The sequence below is a fragment of the Coenobita brevimanus genome, chromosome 14 (assembly GCF_032717465.1).
Source record: "Coenobita brevimanus isolate Jiangsu-jjx chromosome 14, ASM3271746v2, whole genome shotgun sequence".
Lineage (NCBI taxonomy): Eukaryota > Metazoa > Arthropoda > Malacostraca > Decapoda > Coenobitidae > Coenobita > Coenobita brevimanus.
The window spans coordinates 59212387-59224698 of NC_136967.1; positions in this window are offsets into that span (position 1 = coordinate 59212387).

The following is a 12312-nucleotide window of genomic DNA, read 5'->3' on the forward strand; positions in this document are numbered from 1 at the left end:
ATTCAACTATTTACGTCTCCAGTTTACATGGCCGACTCTAGAAGGAAAGAAACCAGCCGTTCATGGAACTATTTTCGTAAACAATGTATACAATGAATATGAAAGATAAACACTGTAACCTACAAATCAGACGTCCCTCACAAAAGAGTGGCTGTGTAAAGAAAAAATACGAAGAAAATAAAAGTTAAAAAAAAAAAAAAAGTTAGGACTACCAAATTGGTGGTTGGGGAACTGATCTGTAGTCGTGGCGAGGCTGCCTTGATTGTGGCAGGTACGACTTGTGGCTGACGACTTAATATTTTGAGGCTACACTGGCGCGGAACTGAGGCAGAGGAAGCCACGGGGACAGCGAGGAGAAGGAGATGTACGAGAGGGAAGGAGAAGAGGGAGAAAAGAAGAAAGAAACGCGGCAGGAAAAAGAAGAGCTACGTAAGGAGGGAAAGAAGAAGAGAGAGAGAACAGAGGGGGGGGGAAGAGGGTAGGAAAACGAGGGTACGTACGAGAAGAAAGAAGAGGAGGAGAAAGAAAAGAAGGAAGAAGAAGGTAGGAATTAGAGGATATGTACGAAAGGAACGAAGAAGAGAATGGAGAAAAGAAGGGTGGAAAAAGGTAGGAAGGAGGGGGGGATGAACGAGTGAAAAGAAGGCAAATGGGAGGAGAGGAAGGAGAAAGGCAGGAAGAAGGAAGGAGGGTGAACGAGTGAAAAGACTAAAGGGAGAGAAGAAGGGAGAAAGGAGTGGGCAGGAAGAAGAGGGTATAGACGAGAATGAAAGGAAGCGAAGGAAACGAAGAAGGGGAGAATGAAATGAAAGAGTCTGAAGATGGGAAGAAAGATGCAAAGACAATCCAGTTAAAGAAGGAAGAATGTGGAAGGATGTAAGAAAGGATGACAGTAAGAGTGGACGGCAGAAAGGGGAAAATAATAGTAATGCCAGATAAAGAGAAAATGAAGAAAGAAAGAGGAAGAGATGAAGAGGGAAATAAAACGAGATGGGTTGATATAAAACGACTCTGAGGCGGGGGAATGAGATGAAGGAGAGACGCAAAATAAGGAGAAACGGGGAAGACTAAAAAATAGACATATACATAAATACATAATACAATAAATAAAAATAAAAAATAATGGGAAGAACATGCAGAAATAAGGACTTGCATTTATTATAAGTAACTCATTATACTGTATAACTACAATAAAAGGGATAAATGGATGTAGGAAAATCAGGTCCTTCGTAGAAAAGATAATAGATAAAAAGAGAAATAAAAAATATACAGAATAACAGTGATAAGTGCAATGAAATGAGAGAGAGAGAGAGAGAGAGAGAGAGAGAGAGAGAGAGAGAGAGAAGCAACCCGACACTGACCCCCCCCAACACAAACACATACTGTATGGTACCAAGGAGTAAAAATGCATACATACATACACACATGCATCCATACATGCGTACATGCGAGGTGCACATAAGCATAAATATACATACACAGCGACGGAAAAAAAAAAAAAAAAGGGAAAATCCTGGACAGAACATGATAGCATTTGCTCGAAAGAAACTGCCTGGGTACAGAGTGAACTGATCTGACACACACACACACACACACACACACACACACACACACACACACACACACACACACACACACACACACACACACACACACACACATTCCATACATACATACACACAAACTCCCTACACAGATACATTACATAAATACACATATACACGCACCCCACACACTGTACACACACACACACACACACACACACACACACACAGTCTCCCCGGCCTTCTGACAGCCACCATTTGTAGCCTACCCCCCCTCCCTCTCCGGACAGACTACACTATTTTTGTTTTATATCGCTGTGTACTGTACCGCCTCTCGTTTGGGCAGGCACGGGAAAATACACACACACACACACACACACACACACACACACACACACACACACACACACACACACAGAAAGCTAAATTCCTCTCTCGCAACGACGACTTCCTTTCGCAGGCGGGACTAAAGTTAAGGAAAGATTCTGGCTTCTCCCTTCCTGGTCTTTCCTGGAGAAATAAGGTTAACTCACATAAAAGGATAACTCACAAAAAAGGCTAACTCAAAAAAAGGCTAACTAAAAAAAGGCTAACTCAAAAAAAGGCTGATTCACAAAAAAGGCTAATTCACAAAAAAAGGCTAACTCAAAAAAAGGCTAATTCACAAAAAAGGCTAATTCACAAAAAAGACTAACTGAAAACAGGCTAACTCACAAAAAAGACTAACTCACAAAAAAGGCTGATTCACAAAAAAGGCCAACTCACAAAAAGGCTAACTTACAAAAAAGGTTAACTCACAAAAATGGCTAACTAGAAGTAAGGCAAATTCACAAAAAAGGCTCTCAAAAAAAAAGGCTGATTCACAAAAAAGGCTAACAAAAAAAAGGCTAATTCACAAAAAAGGCCAACTCACAAAAAAGTCTGATTCAAAAAAAGGCTTACAAAAAAGGCTAACTCACAAAACGGGTAACTCACAAAAAGAGATAATTAAAAAAAAATCATAAAAAAGGCTAACTCACAAAAAAGGCTAATTCACAAAAAAGGCTAACTCACAAAAAAAAAAAGGCTAACTCACAATCACTGCCTCGTCTTCGCTCTTAATCTGCAGGATAGACAAGGAGAGGACACTGATAATTCTTCCCACGTCCCTTCTTCATCCAGGAAATGATAAATCTGACCTAGAAGTGGTGATTTATTTGACCTAGAAGTGGGGATTTATTTGACCCAGAAGTGGTGATTTACTTGACTTGGAAGTGGGGATTTATTTGACCTAGAAGTGGGGATTTATCTGACCTTGTGTACGGTTGCGGACGTGCATAATGGTCCGGAAATAATGCTCCACTAGAAACTTGCCTAAAAATATCTTGTGTGGTGTGGAGACGGCCCTGTCTGCTGGTGTGGGCCTGGGTGTGGTAGTGAGAGTAGGAAATGAACAGATGAAGCAGTATCCCCATCTTGAATGCTGAGCTGTAAAAACAGACTGACACTAAAATATGATGCTAGTCACGAAGAAGTGCAATAACAAGACAGTGAACAATGATTTTCGATACCTACACTCTCTTCATTTTTTCCTGGCTCAAAACTCCATCTTCAGTGCTGAGATGTAACAACAGACTGACACTAAAATATGATGCTAGTCACGAAGAAGTGCAATAAATAGGATGTGCAACTATAGCATTGTCATATTCTGCCATTTAGGTGCATGAAATAATCTGCAAAATAACGACCTGCTTTAAGGGAAAAAAATATATACATTAATATGATTTTAGGAGCCCCCCTCCCCCCAAATTTTTCAGAATATCACGTAAAAGTTCCATAATTGTTCGACTAAAATTGGGACGATGTCACGGTCCGCAAATGTGGATTTTCAATTTTCTTGCCTAAAAAAAAAAAAAATAAAAAAAAAAATAAAAAAAAAAAAAAATCCTCCGAGCCAAAAACTGAGAGAGAGAGAGAGAGAGAGAGAGAGAGAGAGAGAGAGAGAGGTTACGTGCTAGTAGAGTCCAATTCTTAAGATCAGCTCTCTCATAATTATCAGCTAATTGAAACTTTGCAGGCTAACTTCAAGATCGTCTTATTCTCGCCTGCTGAAGATGCTCCCTCGTATCTTCTAATCAGCAGTTTATTTTGTGTATATGGAACGTTAATATTCTCTTCTATGCTAAATAAATGTTAAGAATACAGACGTAAATAACAAAGGAACAGCAAGACTATATTCTCGCCTGTTGAAGATGCTCCCTCGTATCTTCTAATCAGCAGTTTACTTTGTGTATATGGAACGTTAATATTCTCTTCTGTGCTAAATAAATGCTGGGAATACAGACGTAAATAACAAAGGTACAGCAAGACTATGGAAGAAGTGGTGTAAGACCAAGGAAGAGGGTCAATAAATTTTCTTAACCACCTTACAAGACAGGCCTTTCTTACTGAAGGCGGCAGTGAAGACGAAATCACATCCATTTTAATATGTCCTTCTTTAATAAATCAATAAACTAGTCTAAAGGTAACAAGCGAAAAAAAAAATTGTAGACTGAAGGTAACAACAAAAATAATAGTAATAGTTAACTCTTCATCGTGGCGTCAATTCTAGTATTAAACTTAGACTAACACTACACTAGATGACTAGCTAAGGAGGCAATAGAAATCTTAAGGTGAATATTCTAGCCATGATTCTATTCACTGTCTCGTCAGGTGTAATTTCTCTTCCGAATATTAGGTAAATTTAGTCTAGTGTGTGTAATTCATAGGAGCCTGAGATAAAGTGGAAGGGAGAAATGGGAAGTGTGTGTGTGTGTGTGTGTGTGTGTGTGTGTGTGTGTGTGTGTGTGTGTGTGTGTGTGTGTGTGTGTGTGTGTGTGTGTGTGTGTGTGTGTGTGTGTGTGTGTGTGTGTGTGTGTGTGTGTGTGTGTGTGTGTGAGAGAGAGAGAGAGAGAGAGAGAGAGAGTAAAACATAATAGTTACAATTTGTGAGTGAAGAAAAGGATTGGTCAGAAAATAGGGAATGTGGGCATCTTTCAAAATCAAGATAATGTGAAGAAGAAGAATGCCCCCCCCAAAAAAAAAAAGAAAAAAAAAGAGGGGAGAGAGAGAGAGAGGGCAGAAATAAAGAGGGAGGGAGGGGAGGAAGAATAGAGAGGATCTAGAGAATGAGAGAGCATTTGTAGACTTCATGAGAGAGGGAGGGGGAGGGAGAAAAGAGGGAGGGAGGGAGGGAGGGAGGGAGAGAAAATGAGAGAGGAAAATGTGAATGGTAAAATATATTTAAAAAAAAGACAGAATATATTAGGGGATATTTGTTTACTTCCAGACGAGGAGGAAGGGATAAACAGGAAGAGGAGAGGATAAAGAGGAAGAAGAGGAGGAGATAGGGGAAGAGGAGGAAGAGATAAAGATGAGGAGGAGGATGGGATAAAGAGGAAGAGGAGGCGATAAGGAGCAAGAGGAGATAAAGAGGATGACGAGGAAGGGATAGAGGAAGAGGAGGGGATGAGGAGGAAGAGGACGAAGGGATAAAGAGGAAGCGGAGGAGGAGGAGGTAAAGAGGAAGAGGAAGAGGAGGACGAGGAGGTGAAGAGGAAGAGGACTTTATTACTGAGCCTCAGAGAACGACGTTTCAGGAATATATCGTCTGAATATATTAAAAAAATATTCGAGGTACCAATGTGTGTGTGTGTGTGTGTGTGTGTGTGTGTGTGTGTGTGTGTGTGTGTGTGTGTGTGTGTGTGTGTGTGTGTGTGTGTGTGTGTGTGTGTGTACGGACATCACACACACACACACACACACACACACACACGAGGGAGAAATAAAGCAGACAGGGTATGAGAGAGAGAGAGAGAGAGAGAGAGAGAGAGATCCAGACTACCAACAACCCACACCATTTCAATTCACTACAGACGACTTAAGAAACTGCACAGAAATTGAGCAAGAAAAGAAAACGAATATACAACACTGAAAATGAAAACGGGAGGGGCGGGGGGGACCAGGGGCGTGTCCAGTGGGGGGGAGGGGAGGGTTAAGAGGTATGCATCCCCTCCCTCTCCCCCTACCCTCCCAGCTCTTAGGTCATCATCATCATCATCATCATCATCACCATACTTACCCTCCTCCTTTTCATCATCATCATCATCACCCTCCTTCTCCTCCTCCTCTTCTTCATCATCATCATCACCCTCCTTCTCCTCCTCCTCTTCTTCATCATCATCATCATCATCATCACCATCATCATCAGCAGCAGCAGCACAAGGGAGTCCACTGCAGACCTCTCCCAACCTTCTCCACTCTGACCTATTGACTGTTAACCTGTTCCATCCAATCCTAGCAACTCTGAAATTTCATCTTTCATTCGTGTCTCCCTCCTCTTTGCACCTTACCTGAAATAAGCAAAAGAAAAACAGAGAAGAGGATAAATAAAAACAAAAATAACAAAGAAAGCCAAGAATAAAGAGAAGGAATAAAGAAGACAGGAAGGGGAGGAAGATAACAGAAGGGAGGGAGGGAGGGAGAGGCAGGGAGGAAGAGGGAGGGAGGGAGAGGGAAGGGAGGTAAGGGGAACGCCATCTGTATGCGAAAGAGGAGAGAGGGAGAGAAAGAAGAAAGGAGTAAAAGCACTGGGTAAAAAGAAGGGGTGAGAAAAACGTGGGAGAATTTGTGCATAGCGTATAGGAGGAGGGAAAGAGAGTGTGAGAGAAAGGATGGAGGAAAGTAAGAGAGAAAGGGTAGGAGGGGAGGGGGAGAGGGTATGAGAGGAGGGAGAGGGTATGAGGGGAGAGAGAGGGGGAAGGGAGAGAGAGAGAGAGGGGAAGTGTTGGAGAGTGGGAGAGGGAAGGGGAAGAAGAGGGAGGGGATGACTGAAGGTGTGAGGGAAGGGTGAGAAGGGGAGAGAAGGGAAAGGAAACGGAAGATAAATCTGAGAGGGACAGGGAAGGGGAAAGAGGGAGGGAGAAGAGGAAGTAGTAGGAGGAGAGGGAGGAGGAAGAGGAAGTATGAGAGTAGGAAAGAAGAGGGGAAGAAAGCACACAGTAAAAACTATTGAAGGAGGCTTGTAGACTAGATGAGAGAAAAAGATAAACGAGAGGAAGGGGAAAGTGGAAGACGGAAGAAAAAAAAAGGAAAATTGAGTCGAAGGCGAGAATGGAAGGGATAAGAGAGGCGAAAAGTACTAAGTAATGGGCGAAGGAATGGACGGGAAAAACATGGGTGAAACGGAAAAAAAGGTAAGGAGATAAGTAGTGTGTGTGGGAGTGGAGAGAGAGGAGGAGGAGGAGAAGATGAGAAGGAAAAGCTGAAGGTAAAGGTAATGAAAGTGGAAAAGAAAAACGGAAAACTGTTTGACTGAGAGGGGAAAAAGTTAGAGAAAACCGAGGTGACATGGGAGACGAAGAAATACCCAGAAGAGGAAAGGTACGAGGCAACGGAACTAAGAGAGATAAGACAATAAAGCTGGATAAGAGCGTGATGGAAAGAAGCTAAAGAAACCCCAGGAGGGATGGGGGAAGAAGAAATACCCAGAAGAGGAAGAGAAGTTCACTGCACTGATCAGTTAAGAAATTTTTATAAATGTGGTAATATGCAGCAAGGTCTAGTGGAGATACTTGGAAAAATTTTACCCCACTTTACTGACGCAGATCGTATATACAAAAATATATAAAGGTTATAAAGTATGCACAGATTTGGAGTTTCCTCGTGAAAAGCCCGTAAACTGTACTTTATAATGCAACACAGGGATATACAGGATGAAGGCTCTGTGGGTGTGGGGTACTCCGGTCTTTCTAGTGTAGTGGAGAGGGTGTAGGGGGCAGTTCACTCAGCACAGCAGGGTTAGCAGGACGACCCCTTCCTACTTGGCATAAGAGCTGTTACTCGAGTCTTCTAAGGCCAAAGACTCCTCCACTGGCGCCCCTGGTCCTCAAGGTGGCAAAGACATACATCACTCTGCCACCCCCCCCCTCTTCTCCTTCCGCCAAGACACAGAAGGATGGCCATCTCTAGCTCGACTTATAGCTCGGAGATGAAGCGTAAAATGGTAGCAGCTCCTTGTCTCCTGATGAAGGCAGGTGCCCCTACTGTACAGGTGTCTCATGTCCCTCAATGGTCTCTGAATCAACAAACTGTACTAATATGCTCGTATACTCGCTCAGATTAGGCACCACTGTTCTAGCCCTCTGTGGGTTCATCTCAGGACGGCAGGACGACACCAAGAGAGTTGCTGATGAAAGTGGCGTGCTGGAAGGCCTAGCAATACAGACAGGGCATCTTTAAGGGGTGTTGAACTGTATCCAGCAGGAGCCTCAAGTTGGAGCTTCCTTTTGGGGAGAGTCTCCAAGGGCATGACTATCTACTGACATGAGATGTACTCACGCATGTGTATGTATAGTATGGCAGAATGACAGGTTTTCTACAAGATTTGGGCTAGACGTTCCATCTACAAGGCCTCCTTCTGGAGCGGCTGGGGTACAGTTGAAGGCCTTCTATGGAACCCGAGAAACAGGTGACCAATGGGAGTCTTGTCTAACAGCTCTGACAGGAGAGCTAGTGTCAAACGGAGGACTGGCAGGCAATGAAGACAGCAGACTGAAGTAAGAAGTTATGCGACCATGTAAAGCCTTGTTGACAGACACGGAACTCAATTCACTCTGCCGCTCTGTTGCATTGGTGGGGGCGCTCGCCATCCACTCACTCGATGTAGTGCAGCTTTGGGTGTCTGCACTTTCCTCTCTTCCTTCCTTCATCATCTGCCTTTCTTTCCTTCTTTCTTTCCTCTTTTTTCTGCCTATGGGTGACCTTACACTCCCTCTTCTGTCTTTATTTCCTTCATTCTTTCCTCTTCCTTCTGCCTGTTGGTGACTCTACACTGACAAGCCACATGGTTTCCTGTACACCAGGAAATCATTTACTCCGCCGGGTGGTAACCATAGGACCAAATTATGGCGCCTGGTGGTTTAGTGGGTAATTATGGCGCTCCAGTCGGATTGAGCCGGTGCAGGTTTATATCCAAGGGAAGGTTGGGGTTAATTGCTCACGTAATGCCATTCAGGGATGAGTGAGGCTGGTCACTCTCATCTTAAATGCCATGACCAACTTGCCTAGCCCCGGGCTCCTACGCTTGTCATGGGACAACACAGGATTAAATGTCATGACCAACTTGCCTAGCCCAGGGCTCCTACGCTTCTCATAGGACAACACAGAATTGGATGATGTATGTACGATAAGTGGACTGCCAGTGTTCACAAGGCGTTTCTGTGAACACTTGCTGGAGGTGTGGTCTGAAGTGAATTGTGTTGAGTGTTTATTGACAGACCTGCCCGGCTGCCATATTCTCGCACATCACAGCCAACAGTGGAGAGACAACGCTCAGGACATTCCCCCTCCTGTCTCACTTCCATGTATAACAATATCTATCCTTAATCACACTAACTTTGCTGTATCACTCAGACCAATTTCGCTGCATTTAATTTATATGGGGTCTTTTTAGGTCAGTTCAGTTTCATCAGATATTTTCAAATCAAGAATAATTTCGGTCGGGACTATATTTTGGATCTGCTTAGTCAGTTTTATTATAATCTTTTTGTTTTGTGTTTAAAGAGTTATTTTATCTGAGAAATTCGCAAATTAAGATTTACTGTGAATCCCAATGAATCCCAATATCGTAAATGCTTGAAATGTAATATACAGGATCAAATTCTGAACACCTAGGCTACAGACAAAGGGAGCGAGGAAAATGGTGAGACAGTGAGAGTAAGGGTGACGGTGAGAGAGTGAGAGGGTGAGAGTGAGGGTACGAGATTAAGGGCGAAAGTGAGAGAGTAAGGGTGAAGGAAGGTGAGACCGAAGGTAAGAGAGTGTGTTATGCAGACAGTAAGAATGAAAGTGAGAGAGTAAGGACGACAGTGGGAGAGTGAGGGTAAGGGTGAGAAAGGGAGGGTGACAGAGGAAAAGAGGGAGGGGCTGAAAGTGACAAAGACTTAGAAAAATAAAAAACAGAACAACAACAGAAGCAGACGTGAAACAAAAGAGGTGCCACACTCCAGAATAACAAGCTTACTAGAGAAAAGAATGAGAGAGACGTGGATAATATGAATAACACAGGGGGAAAGGGGGAAAAAAGTGAAAGCAGACAGAGTGAGAGCAAAGAGGGGGAAGAGGCTGAGAGAAAGAGGATATAAATGTGGGTGGATACGAATGAGAGAGAGAGAGAGAGAGAGAGAGAGAGAGAGAGAGAGAGAGAGAGAGAGAGAGAGAGAGAGAGAGAGAGAGAGAGAGAGAGAGAGAGAGCAGGACGCCTCAAACTTGCAACATCCACCGTATCTAGGCCAAAATTTTCATACAGTTTCTCTATATAAGCAAAAAGTTTCTTACTCCGAAATTTTTGGGCAGGGCAGGAGTTGTTAATAAGCCGTGTGTCGGGTGTGTAACTTTTAACACACACACACACACACACACACACACACACACACACACACACACACACACCACTACACAACACATTACAACGCGACAGTTCATTACAAACGGAAACCACCATACAACACACCTTAACACATGTAACTGCTGCATAACACAACCCACAACACAACGAACACAATACATCTGATACTCACAATAGGCAACACATCACACCTAACACCACACCACACCACACCACACCGCAATACAGCACAACATTGACACGACACAATACAACACATCTTTCAACCACACAACCCGATTCAGATGTCCATTACACCTGACATTACAACACCACAACGCCTGTCAGCCACATAACACAACGTTTCATCACATCTGGCAGCATCACACAGCACCACAACACACTACAACACAGCAACACAACACAGCCACCATCACAGCACGCCACAGCCACCACCACGTCAGTACTCCGCAACCACCACCACAGCACGCCACAGCACAACACAGCCACCACCACAGCACGCCACAACCACCATCACAGCACGCCACAACCACCATCACAGCACGCCACAGCCACCACCACGTCAGTACTCCGCAACCACCACCACAGCACGCCACAGCACAACACAGCCACCACCACAGCACGCCACAACCACCATCACAGCACGCCACAGCCACCACCACGTCAGTACTCCGCAACCACCACCACAGCACGCCACAGCACAACACAGCCACCACCACAGCACGCCACAACCACCATCACAGCACGCCACAGCCACCACCACGTCAGTACTCCGCAACCACCACCACAGCACGCCACAGCACAACACAGCCACCACCACAGCACGCCACAACCACCATCACAGCACGCCACAGCCACCACCAAAGCACGCCACAACCACCATCACAGCACGCCACAGCCACCACCACAGCACAACACAGCACGTCCCTGGATGCGGGGATACAACAGAGGACGTTAACAAGGACGAAATTCCCATGAGGGTGTGACGCTGCATCCATCAGGAATACATATATCACCAGCAAACCCATCTCTCTCTCTCTCTCTCTCTCTCTCTCTCTCTCATCTAGCTCTTATTAACACCTGGCTCTGTCACTGTATCGGTATTTCTGTCACTACCAAGAACCTCTTTGTCTATCAGGCTCTATAACTCTGTATGGATTTCGGTCACTCTAGTTGGCACCTCTCAGTTTATCCTGCACTTTCTCTCTCTCTCTCTCTCTCTGCTCGTTCATTGGTGGCGGGGAGCGAAACATCATCTGCATAAATCTCAATGTAAATACTCCACCTCTCCCCGTTCATCACCATCTTCATTTCCACTTCCCTCACTCCTGTTCTGACCTCATCACATCCTCTGTTAATCCACTACGCAGCCATGGGGTCATCACACTTCCTCTCATCACTCCAGCATCAATACTCACCCACTCAATCAAGCATCCATCCACTCACAAGCCTCCTTCAACCTTTTGTTTTTTTCTTTCCCTTTTGAGCCTTTTTCCAACTGCATCTCTCGTATAATCCAAAATTTTCGCAATAATTTTTTCATTTTCACATTTCTCCGGGACAGACAGTTACCATTAGTGTCAAATTTTCCATTATAGTAACCAATTCAACACTAAATCCCACTACATTGAACGCTAAATCCCACTACACTGAACACTAAATCTCACTACACTGAACACTAAATCCCACTACACTGAACACTAAATCCCATTACACTGAACACTAAATCCCACTACACTGAACACTAAACCCTCAGGACGTAAATCTATATAATCTTTTTCTTTATTCTACCAATATTACTCTAACTTGGCCCAATTTTCTGTCCTTTTGTAGCTAATTTCATGGCCTTTGGTTCCTTCTTCCCTGCCTAAAAAAAACAAAAAAATCCATGTCAGAAAAAGGTAATGCTACGGCTCTATATCCTTCCCATGGCACGTCTTCATGATAAGCACCATATTCAATTTTTTTCTATAGCTCAGATCTAAGGTGGAAAGATGGCAGTTCTTGGCCAAGTTAGAGTGAAAATGGTATAGATGACATCATTACCATCATCACTATCATTACCAACATCACCATCATCATTATAATCATCATCATCATCACTGTCACTTAGATATTTACTCTAATTTGGTTGCCATGTATTAGGTGGATGTGTAGGTAAAACCCATCGCATACACAATCCATCTTAAACACGACTCAGGTAAGTTTATAAATACGAGTAAATGTACTGGCCAGCTGACGACTCTGAGGAGGTATGCACAAAGGATCTTAACCAACTTCCTATGACGCACAAGTATCCATAACAGTTAAAAATATTCTTGCGTCATTTGGGTCTCTCGTACT